The sequence below is a fragment of the Diadema antillarum genome, unplaced genomic scaffold (assembly GCF_040938485.1).
Source record: "Diadema antillarum isolate AM-2024a unplaced genomic scaffold, OU_Dant_1.0 seq00000455_RagTag, whole genome shotgun sequence".
NCBI lineage: Eukaryota > Metazoa > Echinodermata > Echinoidea > Diadematoida > Diadematidae > Diadema > Diadema antillarum.
In genome coordinates this window covers 537,501-560,429 of record NW_027271427.1, presented here as the reverse complement: position 1 = coordinate 560,429, position 22,929 = coordinate 537,501, and the positions used below count along the sequence as shown (strand labels likewise).

Below are 22,929 nucleotides of genomic sequence, written 5' to 3'. Positions count from 1 at the left end.
AGCACAATAATTGGTTTCTTTACAAGCAAAAGATACGAAAACTAAGGGGAGTTCGGTTTAAAGTAGTATCGAAGGTCACATGTTACGTTTTGTCATGTATATTGTGTTGTTTGTATTATAGAGCATGGACATCTCAAAGAAAGAAATTGAAAAAAGAAATACATAAATTATATCTGCCTACTTCTTTCAAGTACCACTGACTACCAGCATGTTTTCAAACCTATCTCGATCTGGAATTATATTTAAAGGCATATCAATTAGATGACTCTAGAATTAGTTCTAAATGAGCTGATACAGTGCGCTCCCATTACAACGAACACATAACGAAATTTCATTATAACGAAGTAAAACTTCTGGTTCCAAAATTATCGCCATTAAAGTCTACGATACAAAAATCTCTTATACTGAACACGGTTATAGCGAAATTTTCGTTATAACGAAGTCTTTTCCGAGCACCGCTGACAAAGAAAAGCAAAAGAAATGCGCCCCGTTATAACGAAATGCTAATTGTGTGTTTTCGCTTGGTGTGTCACGCACACTTTCCGAGGGGAACTTGCGCTATTTTAATAGGCCCTACAATAATCTGAAATTGATTAACCATTTGCTTAATTGTTCACATATCTTTCCAGTGTTTGACGAGAATTCAACAAACAGAATATCTTATATGCTGGCTTCCTCAATTTCAACTGCCGGTCCCGAGCATTTCGTTATAACGGGAGTGCACTGTACTCTGTTTGGAACAACTGACTATGAGTAAAATCGACTCTTTTCATCCTGATCCCGCGTACACTCGAATAAAGATGACAACACGGCCACTTAGCATCGATTTTAGCAGCTTCACCCATGGAAAGTAACAAGGGATCAGTATGCATGTAGTTACAGGAGAAGAAATCACTAAAAGCACATCAGCGCAAGAAAATGGCATTGAAACCCAAGTATGTGAATGAATAGTTAACAGAAAGTTGGGGATCATATACCGTACAGTTCAGCTGTAATTCAAATACTTTATTATCTTCAAATGAATTACTTGTTCTATCTTTGATACAGAGCAAACTTTGAGAGTGGTCGAGACCCCTGTACTGGAGAAGCGGCATTTGCTGCCTATCATCGGGGGAAGAAAATCGTCGACATTTGGGGTAGATTCGCGGATTATGAGAGCAAGCGGAAATGGCTGCAAGACACTATCTCCATTTTCTTCTCATCAACAAAAGGTGAATTCCATTCTTTTTTGTAGTTGAAATGGTCACAAAAACATAGACCAGGAGCTGGCTGCTGGTCAATTTACCCCATCAAGCCCAAAAGGTTTGACCCCTCAAAGTTACTGGGGCCACCCCCCTCATTACAAAACTGGGCGTCAGCCTGATACCTGAGGGCGGGGTCGTCCCCAAGGGACCCCCCCAAAATGGCCCCCGGCGGGTGTAATTTACCCCATGGAGCCCATGGACCAAACCTGGTCTAAAAGAATGGCCTAGGGGTGTACATAATAAAAATATAAAAACTGACAAAATATCTGGTCGGGAAAGGGGTTGCCAGACCGTCCCCCCCTGGGCCCCCCCTGGCGGGTGTAATTTACCCCACACAGCCCATGCACCAAACTTGGTCCAATGAAAGTACTATGGGTGTACATAATGAAAATATAAAAACTGACATGATATCTGGTTGGGAAAGGGGTTGCCAGATCCCCTCACCCCCCCCCCCCCCCCCCACCACCACCGCCCATTACGCCCCTTCGTGGGTTTAATTTAGCCAACAGCACCCATGGATCAAATTTGGCTGGGCGAAAGTAGGCCCCACTATGGGTGTGCAAAAAATAAAGATAAAAGCTGACAAAATATCTCACTTACAAAGAGTAATCAAACATATCCCCTACCTTTGCTAACCCCCCCCCCCCCCCATTTTTTAGTGTGAAGGGCCTATACGGTTTGGAGAGGTATGAATGAGCGTGTCATAAAAAGTAATAAATGGAACTTCTTGAATTAAGATGAAGTTATGACAACAGAAGCATTGTGTGTGTACATATATCCACATGCCCCATCCCACTCCCTCCCCCAAAAGAATGGAGCTATTGATATCTACACTAGAAACATACTCAGACAGTGCAGACCTTTGCCAAGCAGCTCATTTCCACCCATCCACACATGCTAAAAACTGCCAAATTTCCCATATAAAAGCCTTTTGCTCTTAAATGCCATCAACTTCCAGGTGTGTGGTAGTGCATTATACCTTGAGCACATGCCTTTACGTTTAGTGCGCATTGATGCAAACCTCAAATTCATGCAGCTTGAACTCCCAATTCCATTGATCTCATCTGCCATAAGATAAATATCATCAAAATTTCATAAAGATTCCCGGATCACTACCAAAATTTATATTTATCATCTGTTTTTAAAATGTAATTGTGTTATTATCATCTTTTCATACAAGTTTCATCCAAATGTGTTCTCAACCTTTCAAGTTGTTTTGCATACAAACAATAATGCAGACAATACTATATATAAGTAACATAAAACCTCAAGTGGCAGAAATAATCACAACTGTATGCAACATCCTACAGTTCAACTGTGTTACCATGCATGTGGAGCAAGCTCATGTACAACAGTACAAGAAACTGTATACCTGTGATACAAAATTGTACATGCAGTGGGTGCATAGGCCATAGTGTGTTTAATTGCATGCATATATTTGTATGTTGTATACATTTTACTTGTTGCATGCAATTATACATTTCGAAGATCGGCAACACGTGTATCATCAGTCTGCAAACAATAAAAAGGCGGTGTTTTCCTGACCTTGGTAAGTGAACTGGGCTTTCCTATTGTAGGTACTATACTGGTAGGCCCCTATGACAGTGAGTACATGTATTTCATCACTGGATGACAATTGGTGTCAGTAACAAAGCAAACAAAGAAAGGTCAAGAGTCTAGATCTTGGACTAGATCTAAGTCTCAAATATGCTATGATATGGCTAGATATCTAACGTTAGGACCTATATTTCCTATACATGCTATAGCTTGTAGAGTACCTAGTACTATTTGGCGAAACCAAATGAACTGGAACAGGGGATGGATTATCAGCGAGATGTAGTGTATTATGAGTCATAACTGAAAAACCAATAAATAGAACATCAATGTTCTCAGCCTATATAGGTTTAAGTGTCAAAGGTGTGCATTGCTTTAAATTTGCATAGAACACTTAAACCCTGAATTTGTTCAAGTCACTGCACTTCCTATCATTCATAGCTAGAGTGAAAAAGGCAGAATTACACTACATTTCAATTTCTCTATCTAATAGACAACTTTGATTTTAGGTTTAGAAATAGCCTTACTAATAGCTATATGTATCATAAGTGTTGAAGATGCAGATGTTCCACTGAATGAATACTTGCAGAATTTGGTATGAAGATTAGGCAAATAATCTGAAACTCTCTTTAAATATAGCAAAAGAAATAACAAACTGTCCCTGTGTTGTAGCCTCTCCCAGGAGAGGCTGCAGTGCCAGTGTGGTGCATGTAGTAGTCTTTGTGCAGACTCATTGACAACCAACAAAGGTTTGTACCTGTAAACTATGAGAGCTGCACAAGGTATAGAAAACAAACAACTGAAGTGAAAACAAGCTTATGTGTACTTTCGCCTCATACATCAGTGTAAACAAACTCAGAGTTGAGCATAAATACTGTAGCAATGCACAATTATAGCTTTGGCTCTAACAGAGGTGTAAGTGAATGACCTTTGGTACAGATTCCTATATTTTTGCAGGTATTTAAAATATTATCTTACTACCAATGGATTTGATTTGCAATTTAAGCAATTTGAGGCTTCATTTGGTCACAGCTCTTCAATCTTAAGGCTCTCTGTCCATGTTTCTGGCATGGTAGACATGCTGCATGTACTGTAGCTTGTTAAGACATCGATATCACAATATTTGCAACTTTAATCAGGCTGTTTGTTATTTCTTTTGCTATATTTAAAGGGAGTTTCAGATTATATGCCTAATCTTCATACCCAATTCTGCAAGTATTCATTCAGTGGAACATCTGCATCTTCAACACTTATGATACATATACAGATGTAGCTATTAATAAGGCTATTTCTAATCCTAAAATCAAAGTTGTCTATTAGATAGAGAAATTGAAATGTAGTATAATTCTGCCTTTTTGACTCTAGCTATGAATGATAGGAAGTGCAGTGACTTTAACAAATTCAGGGTTTAAGTGTTCTATGCAAATTTAAAGCAATGCACACCTTTGACACTTAAACCTATATAGGCTGAGAACATTGATGTTCTATTTATTGGTTTTTCAGTTATGACTCATAATACACTACATCTCGCTGATAATCCATCCCCTGTTCCAGTTCATTTGGTTTCGCCAAATAGTACTAGGTACTCTACAAGCTATAGCATGTATAGGAAATATAGGTCCTAACGTTAGATATCTAGCCATATCATAGCATATTTGAGACTTAGATCTAGTCCAAGATCTAGACTCTTGACCTTTCTTTGTTTGCTTTGTTACTGACACCAACTGTCATCCAGTGATGAAATACATGTACTACTGTCATAGGGGCCTACCAGTATAGTACCTACAATAGGAAAGCCCAGTTCACTTAATACCAAGGTCAGGAAAACACCGCCTTTTTATTGTTTGCAGACTGATGATACACGTGTTGCCGATCTTCAAAATGTATAATTGCATGCAACAAGTAAAATGTATACAACATACAAATATATGCATGCAATTAAACACACTATGGCCTATGCACCCACTGCATGTACAATTTTGTATCACAGGTATACAGTTTCTTGTACTGTTGTACATGAGCTTGCTCCACATGCATGGTAACACAGTTGAACTGTAGGATGTTGCATACAGTTGTGATTATTTCTGCCACTTGAGGTTTTATGTTACTTATATATAGTATTGTCTGCATTATTGTTTGTATGCAAAACAACTTGAAAGGTTGAGAACACATTTGGATGAAACTTGTATGAAAAGATGATAATTACACAATTACATTTTAAAAACAGATGATAAATATAAATTTTGGTAGTGATGCGGGAATCTTTATGAAATTTTGATGATTTTTATCTTATGGCAGATGAGATCAATGGAATTGGGAGTTCAAGCTGCATGAATTTGAGGTTTGCATCCATGCGCACTAAACGTAAAGGCATGTGCTCAAGGTATAATGCACTACCACACAGCTGGAAGTTGATGGCATTTAAAAGCAAATGGCTTTTATGTGGGAAATTTGGCAGTTTTTAGCATGTGTGGATGGGTGGAAATGAGCTGCTTGGCAAAGGTCTGCACTGTCTGAGTATGTTTCTAGTGTAGATATCAATAACTCCATTCTTTTGGGGGAGGGAGTGGGATGGGGCATGTGGATATATGTACACACACAATGCTTCTGTTGTCATAACTTCATCTTAATTCAAGAAGTTCCATTTATTACTTTTTATGACACGCTCATTCATACCTCTCCAAACCGTATAGGCCCTTCACACTAAAAAATGGGGGGGGGGGGTAGCAAAGGTAGGGGATATGTTTGATTACTCTTTGTAAGTGAGATATTTTGTCAGCTTTTATCTTTATTTTTTGCACACCCATAGTGGGGCTTACTTTCCCCCAGCCAAATTTGATCCATGGGTGCTGTTGGCTAAATTAAACCCACGAAGGGGCGCAATGGGCGGTGGTGGGGGGGGGGGGGGGGGGTGAGGGGATCTGGCAACCCCTTTCCCAACCAGATATCGTGTCAGTTTTTATATTTTCATTATGTACACCCATAGTACTTTCATTGGACCAAGTTTGGTGCATGGGCTGCGTGGGGTAAATTACACCCGCCAGGGGGGGCCCAGGGGGGGACGGTCTGGCAACCCCTTTCCCGACCAGATATTTTGTCAGTTTTTATATTTTTATTATGTACACCCCTAGGCCATTCTTTTAGACCAGGTTTGGTCCATGGGCTCCATGGGGTAAATTACACCCGCCGGGGGCCATTTTGGGGGGGTCCCTGGGGGACGACCCCGCCCTCAGGTATCAGGCTGACGCCCAGTTTTGTAATGAGGGGGGTGGCCCCAGTAACTTTGAGGGGTCAAACCTTTTGGGCTTGATGGGGTAAATTGACCAGCAGCCAGCTCCTGGTCTAACATTATTGATTGTATGGTTTTCAATTGATAATATTCATGTAGAATCAAAATAGCCGCACTGTATATACAGACCCTACAGTTTCATGCATGATGATTGTGGTAAACATGTCTTTATAAAGCATGCTAACAGAATTTGGAAATCAAAAGGATCTTGATCGGAAATACTGAGCTGAGGTTCAGGAACACAACCATGACAACAGTGACGTCAAACGATACAAATGACCTTTTTTGTTTTGTTCTTTCTTTTGTAGCAGGAAAAGCTGCAGGAAATTTCAGGAGAGAAGAAAAAATTCTCCCCATGAACTGTGTGCAATCATGTCATGCCAAACTAGCGTTCTAATTCTAATTCAAATAGTGAGCAGTGTCGTTCTCACACAAAGGCCAATTCTTGAAATTGAGGTGGGAGGGGGGGGGTGGGGCGTGTAACCCTGCTGCCCCCTGCTGGGACTGAAGAGGCATGCCTGGAGTTATATTCCAAAAATTGTAGAGGGGAGTGGGGGACAGAGAAGGAAAGTCTTATTGCACTTGTTCGGTGGGGTAAAAGGACAACACCTCTTTACTCATATCCACCCCGGCCTCGTCTCCCTCATGGGGTCCGGGGCCCGGGAGAACGGTGGGTTCCAGTTGGTTTTTGTTGCTTCTTTTTCAGGTTTTATGAAGCCCCAGAGCCCACCATCCCCTCATCCCTCTTTTGCGCCTGAGACTCTTGCTCGTTGTCTTTACTGCATAAAGAAAATACCCCCTGTTTCTTATTTGATGTTTTGTTTACATCTCCACGTGGACCGGGTGCAGTATTTGAACAGTTTGATCGGTTTGCATTCGTTTAATCACTGGATATGACCCATCTCATCAATCAGTCAAAGACACTGTTTCTTAGATCCACATTTCCCTTGTTGTACATAATATTTATCATTCTTTCTCTCGACGTAGGAGTTACGTCAGTGTGCATTGCCATGCTTGTAGATCGAGGTTTGCTGGACTACAACAAACCAGTCGCCCTCTATTGGCCGGAATTCGCACAGAATGGCAGAGAGAAGATTACCGTCAAAGACAAATGATGAAGCATAAGGTAATTAAACTTTGTGTGTGTGTGTGTGTGTGTATGTGTGTGTGTGTGTGTGTGTGTGTGCGTGTGTGTGTGTGTTTGTGTGTGTGTGTGTGTGTGTGTGTGCCTGAAGGGCCTGATGCAAAATACGTGACAGAAATTTCCTACCACTTAACAGTTAGTCGTTTAAGGAGTAATATTTTATAAACATAACAGTGGGAATTTTATTACAATCGGATGAAAATTAGAGAAGTTATGAAGTTATTAAGATTTATAAATTTCCTAAAACAATCTCTTCAACAGTCCATAATTATTAATATGCAAATTAGTGGGTTAATTTTTTTCAAGATCACCTCAAAACTTGTATATTATGGTTTGTAAACAAAATTTTAAAAACATCCAGTTTTTTGTTCACACGTTATTAGGACCCAGTTTTAAATCATATTATATTTGATTGATCTTTGAAGTTATTCAGCAAGGAAAACCGCTTTCTTTTTAACTTTTATACCAGGAGAAACAGGTTTCTTAGGTAAGGTTTGTTTGTTTGTTTGTTTGTTTGTTTGTTTTTTGCAAGATCAATGGACAATTTTGTAAAGTGACACTATCGTTATCATCAATTATTGTGCTTATTCTTCTGAGACTATTTGTTGAATGGTCTTAAATTCAAAATCTAGTGTCTTAGAATCGATGTCACATACCCATGTAGAAGTTACCTTATTATCATAGATATTTACTTCTAACCCGCTGAAAGATTTAACTCCCGTTATGTGTGTAAGATGATAGAGTAGCATGTTTTAGTGTATTTTGATTTTATGCTATATTTATTTTATTAGGGGTGAGGGTCAGCGGTCTTTTTCTTGTACTAAAGTTCCTTCACGCCGGACAAAAGATGTAATGTATCTTGACACTAAACTTAAGAAAACACTTCCAGTGCACTTAACTTAATTGTCTTGCCTAAGTATCCCGTTTCCTGATACAAGTAAGCAAGCAAGCAAACAAACAAACTAAAATCCGAACAACCAAAAAATTAAAGGAGCGAGAAAAAGAATTTTTCGTATGTGGGCACGTCTCCGCCGGGCAGACTAGTGTCCAAATCCGTAGTTTCAGGAAACAATCAAGTTTCCTATACTTCCTGTTTTTATATGCATGATATACGATTCAAACTGATAAACAATAATGAACATTAATTTTTTGTAAGTTTAATAGAACAGCAAAATTATATTTTGGAAACACTCAATCACAAATGTAATAGAATTGAATTGAATTGAATTGAATTTATTTATTTAACCACGGTAAAAAGCCTGCTATCAGCTATAAGCTGTTTTTCAGGAAGGCCGTGAAATGATAACAAAACATAGAAATCATACAATGAGAAGAATTCACATAAAAAACACAAAATAATCATTACAAACGAACGCCAGAAAAAAAAAATGAAAGAGAAAAAAAAAAGTCACAGAGTATACATTGTGTAAGTACAGACACACACAAAAAAGGAAAAATCAAACATGTGACAAGTTATTGGGAGATAGTAATTACAAAAGCATTGAGTACTTTGATAAATTCGATATAATCAGGTAGAATGATTAGCAAAGGAGATGTGCGAAATTCGTCTGTTGAGAATGAGAAGGGCGTTAAGTGGTCGTGAACACTATGGGTTTAGTGGCAACTTAACGCCCTTATCATTCTCAGCCGACGAATTGCTCTTGAAAATAATGCAGTAATTGAAGTTAAAGATCTTGTTTCTGTTGGTAATGTATTGAATAATCTCGATGCCGAATATAAAGTGATATTTTTAAGAATAGTTGATTTGGGCTTAGGGAGGTTAAGAATATTTTCATGATTACGTAGATTGTATTGGCTTACTCTTTTCTCGAGACGTTCACATAAACTTTCTGGTAGAAAATTATTCAGCAGTTTGAAGATGAAAATCAATGCTTGCTTTTTCCAACGATCAATTAAACAGTCAACTTTAAGTGTACTATATAATGTTTGGCGGTTAAAACGATTATCAACTTGCGACACGATTCTCAGCACCCTGTTTTGTATTTTCTGCAATCGCCTTAAGTGCACTGAATTACCATTCCTCCACAGAGTACAACAGTAGTCACAGTGACTTTGGATTAAAGTGTGGTACAGCGTAAGAGCTGTTGCTTTGTCAATAAAACCCCTTGCCCTTCTGAGTAAATAAAGATTGCGTATGGCCTTAACTCATACACTTTCAATTTGCTGAGACCAGGTTAGATTACAATCAATAATAACACCGAGGTATTTACATTGATAAACTCTTTCGAGTTCTGTATTACCAATACAAACATTAAAGTTGGTAAAGGGTCTTAATTTTGCTTTAGATCCTAAGATCATGTAATTACATTTCTGTACATTTAATATCATATGGTTATGTGAAAACCAGTTAGCCATCAGCGAAAGATCATTGTTCAAAACGTGTTGTAATTCTTGGGGGGGGGGGGGGGGTTGGATGCAAAATACACACAGGTGTCATCCCCATACAAAGACAGGCGATACTTTTCAACAGCTTTTGCGAGATCGTTTAAGAACAATGTAAATAAGAGGGGACCCAATATACTGCCTTGCGGTACACCACATTGCACAAAAGAACAGGATGATTCATTTCCATTGACCACAGTTATCTGTCTCCTTTGACTAAGGTAATGTCTAAACCATCTGGTCACATTCTCATCAAACCCACAGTAAACTAATTTCTTTAATAGAATGTCATGCGAAATTAGATCAAACGCTTTTTCAAGATCCAATGAGATTAAACCAACAGCATAACCTTTGTCTATGGCACACACAAGGTCTTCAATGACATTGATTACAGCAGTCGAAGTGGAACGTTTTGGTCGAAAACCGTGTTGTTGTGAACATAAAAGACGATTTTCCGTTAGATACGCAGTGACCTGCTGAAACACTATTTTTTCCAATACCTTAGAAAGCACAGGTAAAACAGAAATTGGCCTGTAATTGGTTACATTGGTTGGGTCACCATCTTTATAAAGTGGCGTGATACGTGCTAATTTCCATGCGCTTGGTACTACACCTTTCACCAGAGATAAATTGATCAAGTGTGCTAAAGGCCGTAACATATGACTTACTGATATCTTAAGTATGCTTGCAGGAATATGATCAAGACCAGTTGCCTTGTTCAAAGGTAGTGTATTGACATGCTTTAGAATGTCTTGTTCTGAGATCTCCTAAAAAGTAAACACAGACGATGCTTTTTCCATAAATTGTTCCATGTTATTACCAAACAGTTGTGTTTCTTTACGTTTGTTTGCAATACTTGTGAAATGGTCATTCAAATGAGTTGCAATATTTCTATATCCACTGACATCTTTACATGAGACAGCCAACTTATTAATAGAAGTATTCTTCTTTTTGTTCGGCAAAACACAACGCAAAGATTTCCACATAGCGGAGGGATTACCCCTGTTGTCTCCGATCATTTTAGACACGTATAATCGTTTGGCCGTTCTTATCATGGATGTAACTCTATTTCGTAGTTTTTATACATGTCCCAGTGAAGCTCAGATCCAGACTTTTTAGCTTGCTTTTTCATCTGGTCCCTTTCTCGAATCTTACTTAATACATCATTATTCATCCATGGTGTCTCTTTCTATTTGACTCGCCTTTTCCGAAGTGGAACATGTTTGTCGAGAATGGAATTGAATTTAGAGACCCATAATTCATATGCTTTTTCTACATCACTTTCCGCAAGCATGTCACTCCAAGACACCTGCTGTAAGTCTTCAATGAATTCGTCTTCCAGGGGCGTCACCAGCTTTTTTTCAAGGGGGGTGCGTTTTGACAGTAAATGTAAACTGTGAGATTTTTTTTTAATGTGATTCATTGGCTCCTGTGTCATCATGTACATTTACACATACTCTGTATATTGTACATTATACATGTGATTGTATACATGCACGAATCTTTCGCGATGAAGGACTATATACGGGGGTACATTATTGTGACGGTGTGAGATCCTCGGCGATGATCCATTCCGCTCCTTCAGTGCGGAGGGTGTTGGAGGGGGATACCCCCTCCCACTGTAGGAACTTTTTGAAAAAAACAAGAGTGTAAAAGTCGCGTTTACAGAGCATGGGAAAAATAAAAATATCATGAAGGACTATTACGGGGGTACATTATGTGACGGTGTGAGATCCTCGGCGAGGGAGCGAAGCAACCGAGCGGGAGAGGGTGTAAGAGGGGGATACCCCTCCCACGGAGGGACCTTAGTTTTTGTAAAAAGAAAAAAAAAAGGAGAATTGCAGAACAATTAAATGCGAGCGAGCGGAGCGACCGAGCTTGAAAATTTTGATATTTTACAATCCCAAACTGCGGTTTGTAGCTTATATTTTTTCGCTTTGGAAATGAAGGGGGCGCACCGGGCGCAACTGCTTACAATTACTGGCAGCAACATTAGGATAATGGCATAACGAGTAAATGCGAGCGATTGGAATGAGCGAGCTTGAAAATTTTGACATTTTACAGTCCAAAAACTGCCGTTTTTAGCTCTATCTTTTCGCTTTGGAGATTAAAGGGGGGTGGCGCATCGGGCGCAACTGCTGGCAAGTACTGGCAGCAACGTCAGGAGAATGGCACAACGATTAAATGCGAGCGAGCGAAGCGAGCGAGCTCGAAAATTTTGGCATTTCACAGTTTAAAAAATGCCGTTTTTAGCTACATTTTTTCGCTTTGAAAATTTAGGGGGGGGGCACCGGGCGCGACAGTTGGCAATTACTGGCAGTAACATCAGGAGAATGGCAAAGCGATTAAATGCAAGCGAGCTTGAAAATGTTGACATTTTAAATTAAAAAAATTACCGTTTGTAGCTATATTTTTCTCTTTGGAAATTAAGCAGGGCGCACCGGGCGCAACCGCTGGCAATTACTGGCAACAACATCAGGAGAATGGGATAACGATTCAAATGCGAGCGAGCGGAGCGAGCCACTTTGAAAATTTTGACATTTTACAGGCAAAAAAAAAAAACTTCCGTTTGTAGCTATATTTCTTCGCTTTGGAAATTAAGGGGCGCACAGGGCGCAACTGCTGGCAATTACTGGCAGTAACATCAGGAGAATGGCATAAAATTGAATGCGAGCGAGCAGAACGAGTGAGCTTGAAAATTTTGACACAGTCAAAAAAACTGCCGTTTGTAGCTATATTTTTTCGTTTTCGAAATTAAGGGGGGGGGGGGTGGCGCACAGGGCACAACTGCTGGCAATTACTGGCAGCAACATCAGGAGAATGGCATAACGATTACATTGTCTGTATCACTTCAGTCAATCAATTTTCCTTACAACGTTTTTGTCACCCCAAGGTTCCGCAATTATGTTTTCTCAATTTACTTTGTTTTGATTATGCAACCTTATTTTATGATACCAAAGAAAGTGAAATGTTTATGTTCTTTTCGAAAAATGAAATAAAGTTTGAATTGAATTGATTAAAATGCGAGCGAGCGGAGCGAGCGAGTTTGAAAATTTTGACATTTTACACTCTAAAAACTGCCGTTTGTAGCTATTCCTTTTCGCTTTGGAAATTAAGGAGGGGTGGCGCACCGGGCGCAAATGCTGGCAATTTAATACTGGCAGCAACATCAGGAGAATGGCACAGCGATTAAAAACGAGCGAGCGGAGCGAGCGAGCGTGAAAATTTTGACATTTTACAGTGCCAAAACTGCCGTTTGTAACTATGTTTTTTCGCTTTGGAAATTAGGGGGGAGGGGGAGGCGGTGTGCCACTGATAGTCAAGGATGTCGGTTTATGTTCATGATTGGGGGAGGTATGACCAGCGAGGGGGCGTCGAAGTGACCAAGCGGGGGAAGGACGTCTAAAATCTGCACTTTAGAGCATCCCCTAATTGTTTGTGTTTGTGTGTGTGTGCTTTATACATGGAAAAGTTGGGAAATAGCCCAGGTCAAGTCTTATTATTGGCAATGCAAGGCATTTTTTTATAGACTATAGTATGTAAAACAACACTCAGTGATCTAGCTTTGATATAACAAAGTGTAAGGTACAGAGGTGTACATTCTACATCACATGGCGCAACATTGCAGCGACTCTTTGCCGTTCGGATGTTCTGAGTACACTGCTCCATCCTGCTTATCATTCAGAATGCCAACCAGGAATCACGCTGAATCACAATCTTTTGTCGGCTCCGGGCTTTTTGAACAATGTTTTACACTATTGATGCCTCTTTAATTATGGTTAAAAGAAATCTTAGAGAAAAAAAAAATAATTTCTTGCTCACCCTTTCATGTCAATTTTAAAAGCAGTTTACCAACCCTTGAATTACTATTTTGATCTCTTTTTTTCAACCAGCGCCGCCCCCCCCCCCCCCCCCGTTACGCCACTGATTGGAGACCTATAATGGGGGAGGGGGTGGGCGTGGTATCTCCCTACCATGCGACGGAGCTTTTGTATTTTCTGAAGTGATAATCCGTTGCACAATGAATGAAATATACCTTACGTATACAGTACGGGCGATAGATAGTAAACACGTGATGTACATGTATAGCATCAGTGCTGCCAGAGCCGGGGTGCGATTGTTTTTGTTTTTTGTTTTGTTTTTGTTTTGTTTAGTTTTCCTCCTGGTGGAAAAAAAAAATAAGAAGAAAAATGAAAAAAAATTTTAGTGTCCGGCGTTGAGGTCGCTCGCAGACTGAAGCGTTTTTTTTTTTTTTTTAAGGTTCTGAAGGGGGGTGCGTTCGCACCCAGCGCACCCCCCCCCCCCCCCCTGGTGACGCCCATGTCTTCACATAACTTCTTAACACTTCGGCTGACTACATATCTATGGTTACCTGGCGGTGGTTTGGTATTACCCCAAGTAGCCATGACCATAAAGTGATCGCTTAAACTCAGGGGTATTACATCACAAAACGACATTTTCTCATGATTTGAGGAAAACAGAACATCAATTAGAGTTGAGGTTTTAGATGTAATCCGAGTTGGCAATCCAACGAATTGTTTCAGCTCATGTTCTTCCGCTATTTGCAATAAACGTTTGGTGTGATGTGCTGATGGCACTTTGCTAAGATCACAATTCATGTCACCCCAAAAAAACATAATCAATGCTCTGGGTTTCAATGTTCTCTAAGAGATTTTCTATTTTATCAAACATATCGATATAAGAATCTGGGGGTCTATAGTAGTAAAGCACAAGAAATGGCTGTTGTTTTGGTAGACAAATTTCGATACACAATAACTCCAGTTTATCATCAGATATATCCTGTCTCTTTTTGTATATTACAGACTCGTGAATATATATCAAAATACCTCCACCATTTCTGTTTCTGTCCATTCTAATGCTTGCATATCCTTCAATACAAATTTCATTATCAGTAATAGATTGGTCTAATCTTGTTTCAGAAAGACACAAAACATGAATTTTATTTGTTTTCACTACATGTGCTATTTCATCGAAATTTTTCAAAAGAGAGCATACATTCAAATGTGCAATATTAAAACCAGGATGCGAGTTTACGTGCTGAAATATAACTTCAGGTTTTTGATGACTGATATAAGTATCTGGAGACAGTTTATCAAAACTTTCCTGACTGATACTTACATGTTCATCGTCATTATCATTCAACTTATCTATGTTTTGAGGCAGTTCATTCATTAAAAATGCATTGCCCATCCAATCTACATCAGAATTGAAAAGTTCATGAGAAGCTCCTGAGCAGCGAAAGTGTGCCCATTTTAAACAAGAGACACAGAGTATACCTTTCTGGTTAGACCTGACTGACTTGTCACATGATAAACACGGAAATTTAACAGCCATCTATATAACAATATACGAAAATGATTATGCACAAGTGTTCTGATACCTCACAACTTTTCAAGATCTGCCCGATGTCGAATGTTCACTATCTTGCTATCCCTTGTCAGTGCACGAATTCTGCCGTCATTGGTCCACACCTTGGTGATCGAGTCGCATCTCAGAGCCTCACGCACGAGTTCTTGCCTAGATGATGTCAGGTCTTCGCGAATGTATATCGGGGTTCTCTTCAGCTTCATTCTGGCGGCATAGACTTTTTGACGAACATTGTACCGCGCAAACTTGACAATCAGTGGCTGTGGTTGATCAGCTCTTCCTGTCTGAGGTCTTTTCGGTTGAATCCGGTGTGTTCTGTCCAGGTCGCCTTCCCCCACGTTGAAACTGAGGTCGAGTTTGGAGTTGAGAAGATCGAGCACAACGTCATCGCTGATTTCGTCCTTCTTCTCCGGCACGCCGTATATTCGAAGGCAGTTTCGCCTGGAGTACTGCTCTTGTTCCTCCTGGTGGTTTCCGCTGTCAGAGAGCTTTTTCTCCAGTTGTTTGACTTTTTTCTCAAGTTCATTCACTTCTTGTTGCTTTTTCTCGACGTCCAGGTTGACTGCCGCATACGCACTTTGAGATACCCGGTCTATCAGAGCCGCTGCGAGGAGGTCAACCAACGTTGAAAGGATTGGCTCGGCACAAATCACTTCTTTTATCTGGTCTTTGAGTTTCACTGTGTGACTCTCGTCGAACTTGAATGACGCGCATTCCGGAGTCGCATCATCTATTGTGTTGCTTGCACCCTTGTCCGTTTCCATGGTAGATTGAGCACCCAATTTGGTACCCTCTTCATCCTCGTCTCGGCAGCCGGAGGGTTCCCCATCGTCGGACGCTAGAGGCTCGTACCTGCCGACATTTTTTGATGAGCTACCTCTGCCCGTTTTCTCTGTCCTGCTGTCCTATTTCCTGATCTCATCATGTCCACAAATTGATCACAGACAGTATCAATAGTCACCACAGCACATTCCTCATGTTTGAAGGGCAAGCACTTGGAGCAATTCCGTGAAAAATCCGAAATTTGATGAATCTTTCTCACAGTAAGAACGGATAACGTCGTGACAACGCCGTAAACAAATTCGGCATTCCGTCATTACTCTCAATTGAAAATAATAGGCCAGCTAGGCCCTGCGTTTCATAGAAATGTCTTTAAAGTTACGCACAAATTTACGAACGGCAGGAATATGGCAAGCCAAGCGAGTTTCCTTATCATTGTGACTTTCAATAGCTAAAGTTGAAATTTGCGGATGATAATGATTATTCCTACATGTTAAAACATGTTTTTAGTTTGAGTGATTTTTGCCCCAATGAGATGAACTATAGGTGTAATCGTTATCACATACACGCAGGTGTACAGTTGTACTTTGTCAAAACGTAAGGGGGGAAATGTGTACACATATTTGTACTTCATATTCCATTCGTTCGTAAAGTCATGCGCAACTTTATGAACATATTCATGGAACGGATCACTAGATTGTATAAGGTAGGTCGCATTGATCTTTCTACTGTATCACATTATAATGATTTAACCGATACTTAATTACGTGGATGAATTTTAAAAATGGCATGTATGAAATTAGTGATGACGTATGATTAAAGTCGTTTCACCCATCCTTCAGGCGGGGCTTGCCGTATCCGCACCACCTGGCTTGAGCCTGGACTTCCTATAAGACGTTGCCAAGGCGGGTGAACTCAAGGCAAGAACAGGGCCACAATGGGAGTATGATGGCTACACCCATGGTTACCATGGTTTCACATTTGGACCACTAGCCAATTAGTTTTTGCGGCGAGTTGACCCTCAACATCGAACTCTGGGACAGTTTTTTCAAAAAGGAGATAGCAGAACCTTTCGGTAATCAATGGTAATGTCGATTTTGAAATAAGGTTCGTTATTCTGAAGGTTCGCTATTGCGAAAATGAAATAAAGTTCGTCAATCCTAACTCTAAAAAAAAGTGCCTACTAACAAACCCTCAGAATTTCTAGCCATTATTTCTGTTTCCTTTTCAGATTAACGAACGTTCGGAATAACGAACCTCGTTTAATTTTCTGAATAACGAACCTTCGGATTTACATTTTCTTTGTTTCATTTAGAGAATGACGAATCATCGGAATAATGCAACTGCAACCGAGGAAATTAATGAGGGCGAAGAACAGTATGCCGTGCATGATACAAAAAAAGAAAAGAAAGCAAGACTAGTAAAAAAAAGGCAATGAAAAAGAAAGGGGGATTTATGGTGTTTGTAGCCAGCTGTATGTATCATAAGAAAATGCTATCCTATAGCTCATTATATCTCTGAGATGAAAAAGGTCTTTCGTGATTTCCCGCTGCCATTTGTGCCAAATTCCCCATTGTGCAGTAGACGTACGTAAATGCGATCGCGTTTCATACCTATAGTTAAGTCCTCGGGATTCATTCACTAATCGAACTTTAATCTAGACCTATATATGTTTTTGTAATTCCTGGCATTCAAAAGTACAATGTCTATAATTATGCCTTCACAAGCACACGCGCACCCTCTCTCCCATACATGCACATTTCTTGATGATCCGTACCCGTAATTATTATTTTCTTGCAGGCATAGATTTCCACATCGGTCTTCCATTCGAAAGGAACCACCGTGTAGCTCGTCTTCTCGTCGACCGTCGCCCGATGTTGTTACAATTCCTGGACAGTACACAAATCTCGGCTGGAAGACAAACTATACTTCATGTGATAAACTAGAACGCCATTGGAAATATGCTGAGTAATGCAAACGAAATGGATGATGTGAGTAGGGAGAATGTAGACTGAAAGCATAAATTTGCGGAAAACACAAACACACATTATGCATTGTTGCAAACCCTGCTGGCAAGAACACAGTGTCCCATGAGTGTCAGAAACACAGTGTTAAACACAGTGAAAACACAGTGCAAAATCTCTTTACACGGTTAGTTCGAGCATTTTAACAGTTTGAACACATTGTGAATAATCAATTCACAGTGTGAAACAACTCATTACTGTGTGAACACTGAGAAAAAAAAAACACTGTGTGAAATCATCTTCACTCTGTAAGATTCGAGCATTTTGACATTATTAGTCAACTATGTGAGCACACTGTGGGACAGTGTTTTTTGCAGTAGGGAAGGCCAATGATTTGCGATTTGTTTACAAGCGCTGTCTGCCATCGTTAGGTAAGACATCACTCTTTTTTCACTTTTCTCAATCCATTTTTTGTTCTCAAAAACTTGATGACAGATCGTATTTCAAGTTACGAAATGTATATTTCAGAAATCTGAATGGGGTATACATGCCACAATTACACCAGAGGCTAGGAGTGGTTTACTATCACAAACTTATATTAGGCAGCCCCATCTCTCCTGAGGAAACTTCGTATTTTTACAGCTTGTTCTTCCGTCAATCTCTCTTTTTGTGCAGAATATTCCTGCTGAAAAGAACACAGTGTCCCACAACGTGAAACACTATGTGAAACACAGTGTGAAATTTCTTCAAACTATTATATTCGAGCATTTTAACATTGCGAACATAATGTGAAATCTCTTCATCCTGCTAAATTCGATTGTTTTAACATAGCGAACACATTGTGGATCATCAAGTCACAGTGTGAAACAGAACATTACTACGTGAACACGGTGTGAAAAACGAGACCACAACGTGAAATTATCTTCACACTGTTAAATCTGAGCGTTTTATGAAAACATTTTGAACACACTGTGGGACACTGTTCTTTCTAGCAGAGTATCGTGCTACCGAAAACCTCAATTACTCAAAACAGTCTCGTACAAATATGTGAATACAACGTCTGCCTAGCAATTGACATCTTTCTCATATTCCGTCAGATATCGATGAAACATGTGCTGTTATAATGACTTAGTACTGACAGAGAGTGTGCCACGTTAGCGTTGCACTTTAGCCACGATAAGAGAATTAATTTTTGCGTCAACTTTTAAAGTATGAAGAAAGTAATTTGCATGACATATCTACTCTGGAGAGGTGCGCCTATGAAACTATAATTCCACGAAGTATGCATTCACATCCACACACGCTCTTCTGTATATTGCATTATAAATGTTTCTGTTGTTTTGAACAGTTGGGAGTCTTTAACGATCCCGCCTACAGAGCCATCGAGTTGCCGTCAGTAAATGGGATCGGGTCTGCGGCTGGTCTTGCAAAGGTAACGATGGCGACTAATAACTGTAATAATCATCAATATAATGTTGACATGAAAATGATAAGGGGATTGATAACCATATCCTCCTGCTAATTATGATAATGATTATCATTTGTATTAGATGGTGGTCAAAAAACACATAATGCCTATAAGAGATTCGTTAAGTGAAGCCTTCAGGATGTATTCCAAATCTGCGATCGTTATCTTCAGCTTGCATGGTGTTATTTGCGATTTGTCGTGATTTGGCCAGCTGGCTTTCGATACACGAAATTCCCTGCCAAAATGATCACTAGTCTCGATGGAATGTCTGATTACAAGGGGAAAGAACGCATAATATTCATTCAGGGTTGCCCGGGTCCGATACTAATCCCTGTCATGCCTGCGGTATTTGACAAACATTCTCCAAAGCGAATATAAAGAAAAATAGAACGAGCGAATAGAGAGAGCAAGTTCTATCAAAAGCAGATATAATATCAAGGGTTTGTTCGCAAAAACCGATAAGTCCATTTTTGAAGATTTTGAAGTCCGGTCTCTGTCATAAAGTACAAAATAATACCTTTTAAATGATATATTGGTCATTACAATCGTGGTCACATAAATTAACATTTTTGAAGTTATGGTCAAAAGAAGCCAAAATTTTCTTACAATTCTTTTTATTTTTCTTGACCTTTAATCGCAAATATCTCCATTTGGCAAATATGGACTTTTCGGTTTGTGCAAACAAACTCTTCATATTGTTCCCTTAGCACTGAACGCGCCATCATGTCAGGAAATGTAAAATCATAATCAACCTTTATGTCTCATTAACACCACCTGTCTATCAAGTTTTGATGCTTCTACTACGATTTACCTAATATTGTGTACCTTAAGCTTCTCTACGTGCACTCGCAAGGTATAACTCAGACTAATAGTAGGTGGATATATTTTGATCGAGTGACTCAACTATACAATGTATGTGAATCTCATATCTGCTCCATTTCAAGCTTTGAATCTAAAAACATAGTGATGTGTATAATTATGTCAATGTCATGACGTTTTGTTTTCAGCTCTATGGAATACTTTCATCTGGTGGCATAGACCCAGTTACTAACAAAACTCTGTTGTCGAAGGAGAGAATCAACGATTTTCTGAATTTCGAACCTCCTTCTGTCGACAGAACTCTCGGCATTCCTCTTTCCTTCAGTCGCGGGATGATCAAAATTGATAAGTTTGTTGTGAGTGGTCAATCAGTTCGTATCGTATAGCAAAATAATGACTTACGCTACTTATTTGCTAGTTTCTTGCTTGAACATAATAGGGAGCTTTACATTTTACACGAGCGGACGTCCAAAGGAAAAAAAAAAAACATGGTCTGTGCATGCGCAGTAACTTGCGCTACTGCGCACGCTCAGACCACGTTTTTTTCTCTTTGAACGTCCGCGCGTCTAAAATCTAAAGCTCCCTATATTGTCCCCCAGAGTGACTAAATTTTGTCGACCATTAATAGTAATATATACGCCTTATATATTTCGTTGATATCTATCGTTTGCATTGGTTTGTACGCTTTTCCATACATTGGTTCGTCAAAGTTGGGACATACTTCAGCTTTAATAATGTAGGTTAGCCTTCAGGTGGACAACTGTCTCAGATGGCCATTGTGCATACAGTATCAAGGCCCTCAGCGCTGGTATTTGATAAGATAGAGAAATGGGATAAGAATTACAAAACACATGTATTCAGAAGGTTTTACTAGAATGTCATAATTATGTTTTTGTATTATTTCGTACTCATTATATTCTCTGTAATCACGTTCGATTGATATACAGGGAATAAAGCTAAAACATTGTGCTTTGGAGGTGCGGGTATCACAAATGAGCGTTTTTTAAAAGAAGTTTAGTGTTTATTATGTTCATGGATATAGGAATATCAACTGAATCTGGAAGATGATTACGAGAGGTATTGGCAAACACCTTGGGTAGCCTCTTTGTTCTCCATGGTGTACACAATAACATTCTGGTTATATACAAAGACTGTATGCCGATAGCTTTAGCAATATAATGAACATAATGTATACGTGTAAGAACTATCATTTCATAATTATTTCTAAACGTACATCCAGGATCGGATTAATACCTGCGATTGTAATACCTATAATGAGTTTTACTGATTTCTCGTATAGACTAGCCTGATTTATTCTTCTTTTTGTAGGACGGAGTGATAATGTTTGGGCACCCAGGAGCTGGCGGACAACACGGCTGTGCAGACCCGGGGCATCAGGTTGGATTCGCCTACCTCAGTAGCACCATGCTTCCATACCTTCTGGGTGAAGATCCTCGGTCTAATCAACTCGTTCAGAGTCTTTATAGATGTGTTCAAAAACTTGAAAATCAGTAATTTCTTATTTTTACAGTTTACACAAACGATACTTTCTTTTTTTCTTAAACTGATCAAGCTGTTTTGTACATATTCCATTTATGATAATTGAAATATTTCACAGCGTAATACTTAGCCAACCTAAATGCAATATTGGAGACAACTTATCTTCAAGCAAACGTTCATAAGTACTAACTACATAAACCCATTTCTTTGTGAACATCTTAAAGGGAAGATAAACCCCAAGAGCAATGTGGATTGAGTGAAAGCAGCAACATTAGTAGAACACATCAGTGAAAGTTTGAGGAAAATCGGACAATCGATGCAAAAGTTATGAATTTTTAAAGTTTTGGTGTTGGAACCGCTGGATGAGGAGACTACTAGAGGATATGACGTATGAGTGGACAACAATACAAAGAAAATATAAAGGAAATTCAACAAAAATTCACTTTTCTAGAATCATGAAAGAGCAATGGACCAACCTCTTTCAGAAAGCAGGGGGAATAATTGCTACCCTTAACATATGTCAATATCAAGTTGATGGAATTTGTAATTTTCATGAAAAATGGATTTTTGTAGAATTTTCTTTATATTTTCTTGTGCCTGTTTGCATGTGTGTTAATTCATTTCGAATGCAGAACCTAACACCGTCCCTATAGTGGTCCTATCTATATATCGGAGAGAGTTTCACCGTATCTACCGAGATAAATGCACGCATCCAATCACAGAGTGCCTATATTACACGTTAACATTTCTGAGTGATAGTACAAGTACTAGACGCCATGAATTCGCAGTAACGTAACAATAACGTGACCCAGCAATAATAACATGCTTTTCTGGCATTCGACATGGCACACTCCTAAATTCCAGAGAACAAAATAAACATCACCTCCCACGGGGATGAGATGTCATTTCCCGAGACACCAGCAACCGCTTCAGCCGTATAAACTCGATCTTGAAGTGCATTTTCTCGCGCTAAAAAGGTGTCTGTAAATTTATCAAAACTAAAACACACAGCCCCAATAAAGCTGCAAACAGCAATTCAACTAATTTGCGTTATTGCCACATGTAAATATAAAGGTACATGTATTATATGATATACAATGAACATGTATAATTATAGCGGTAACATTATGCCGATGAACAGGACGTTTGTTTGTGTCATGTTTGGAACGTATTATGGGTGACACAATGACGACAAAATAATTATGTCGCAGGTTGCCGGATATATCAGCTTTATTGGTGTGCAAAATCCGCTGGAATTATGTATAGGAATAAACAGACGGAGGGGTATGGAATAGGATGGAATATGAAGTGAGATAACAAGCTATGGAATAAATAAAATGAAAATTGGAATGGACGCAATTGAGCCTAACAATTCT

General features: G+C 39.3%; 1 pseudogene; it reads left to right on the top strand.

Annotated features, from left to right (window-relative positions):
• The first annotated feature begins 800 nt into the window (after positions 1 to 800).
• LOC139732917 (beta-lactamase domain-containing protein 2-like) lies at positions 801 to 17,748 on the top strand (annotated as a pseudogene).
• The last annotated feature ends 5,181 nt before the right edge of the window (positions 17,749 to 22,929 follow it).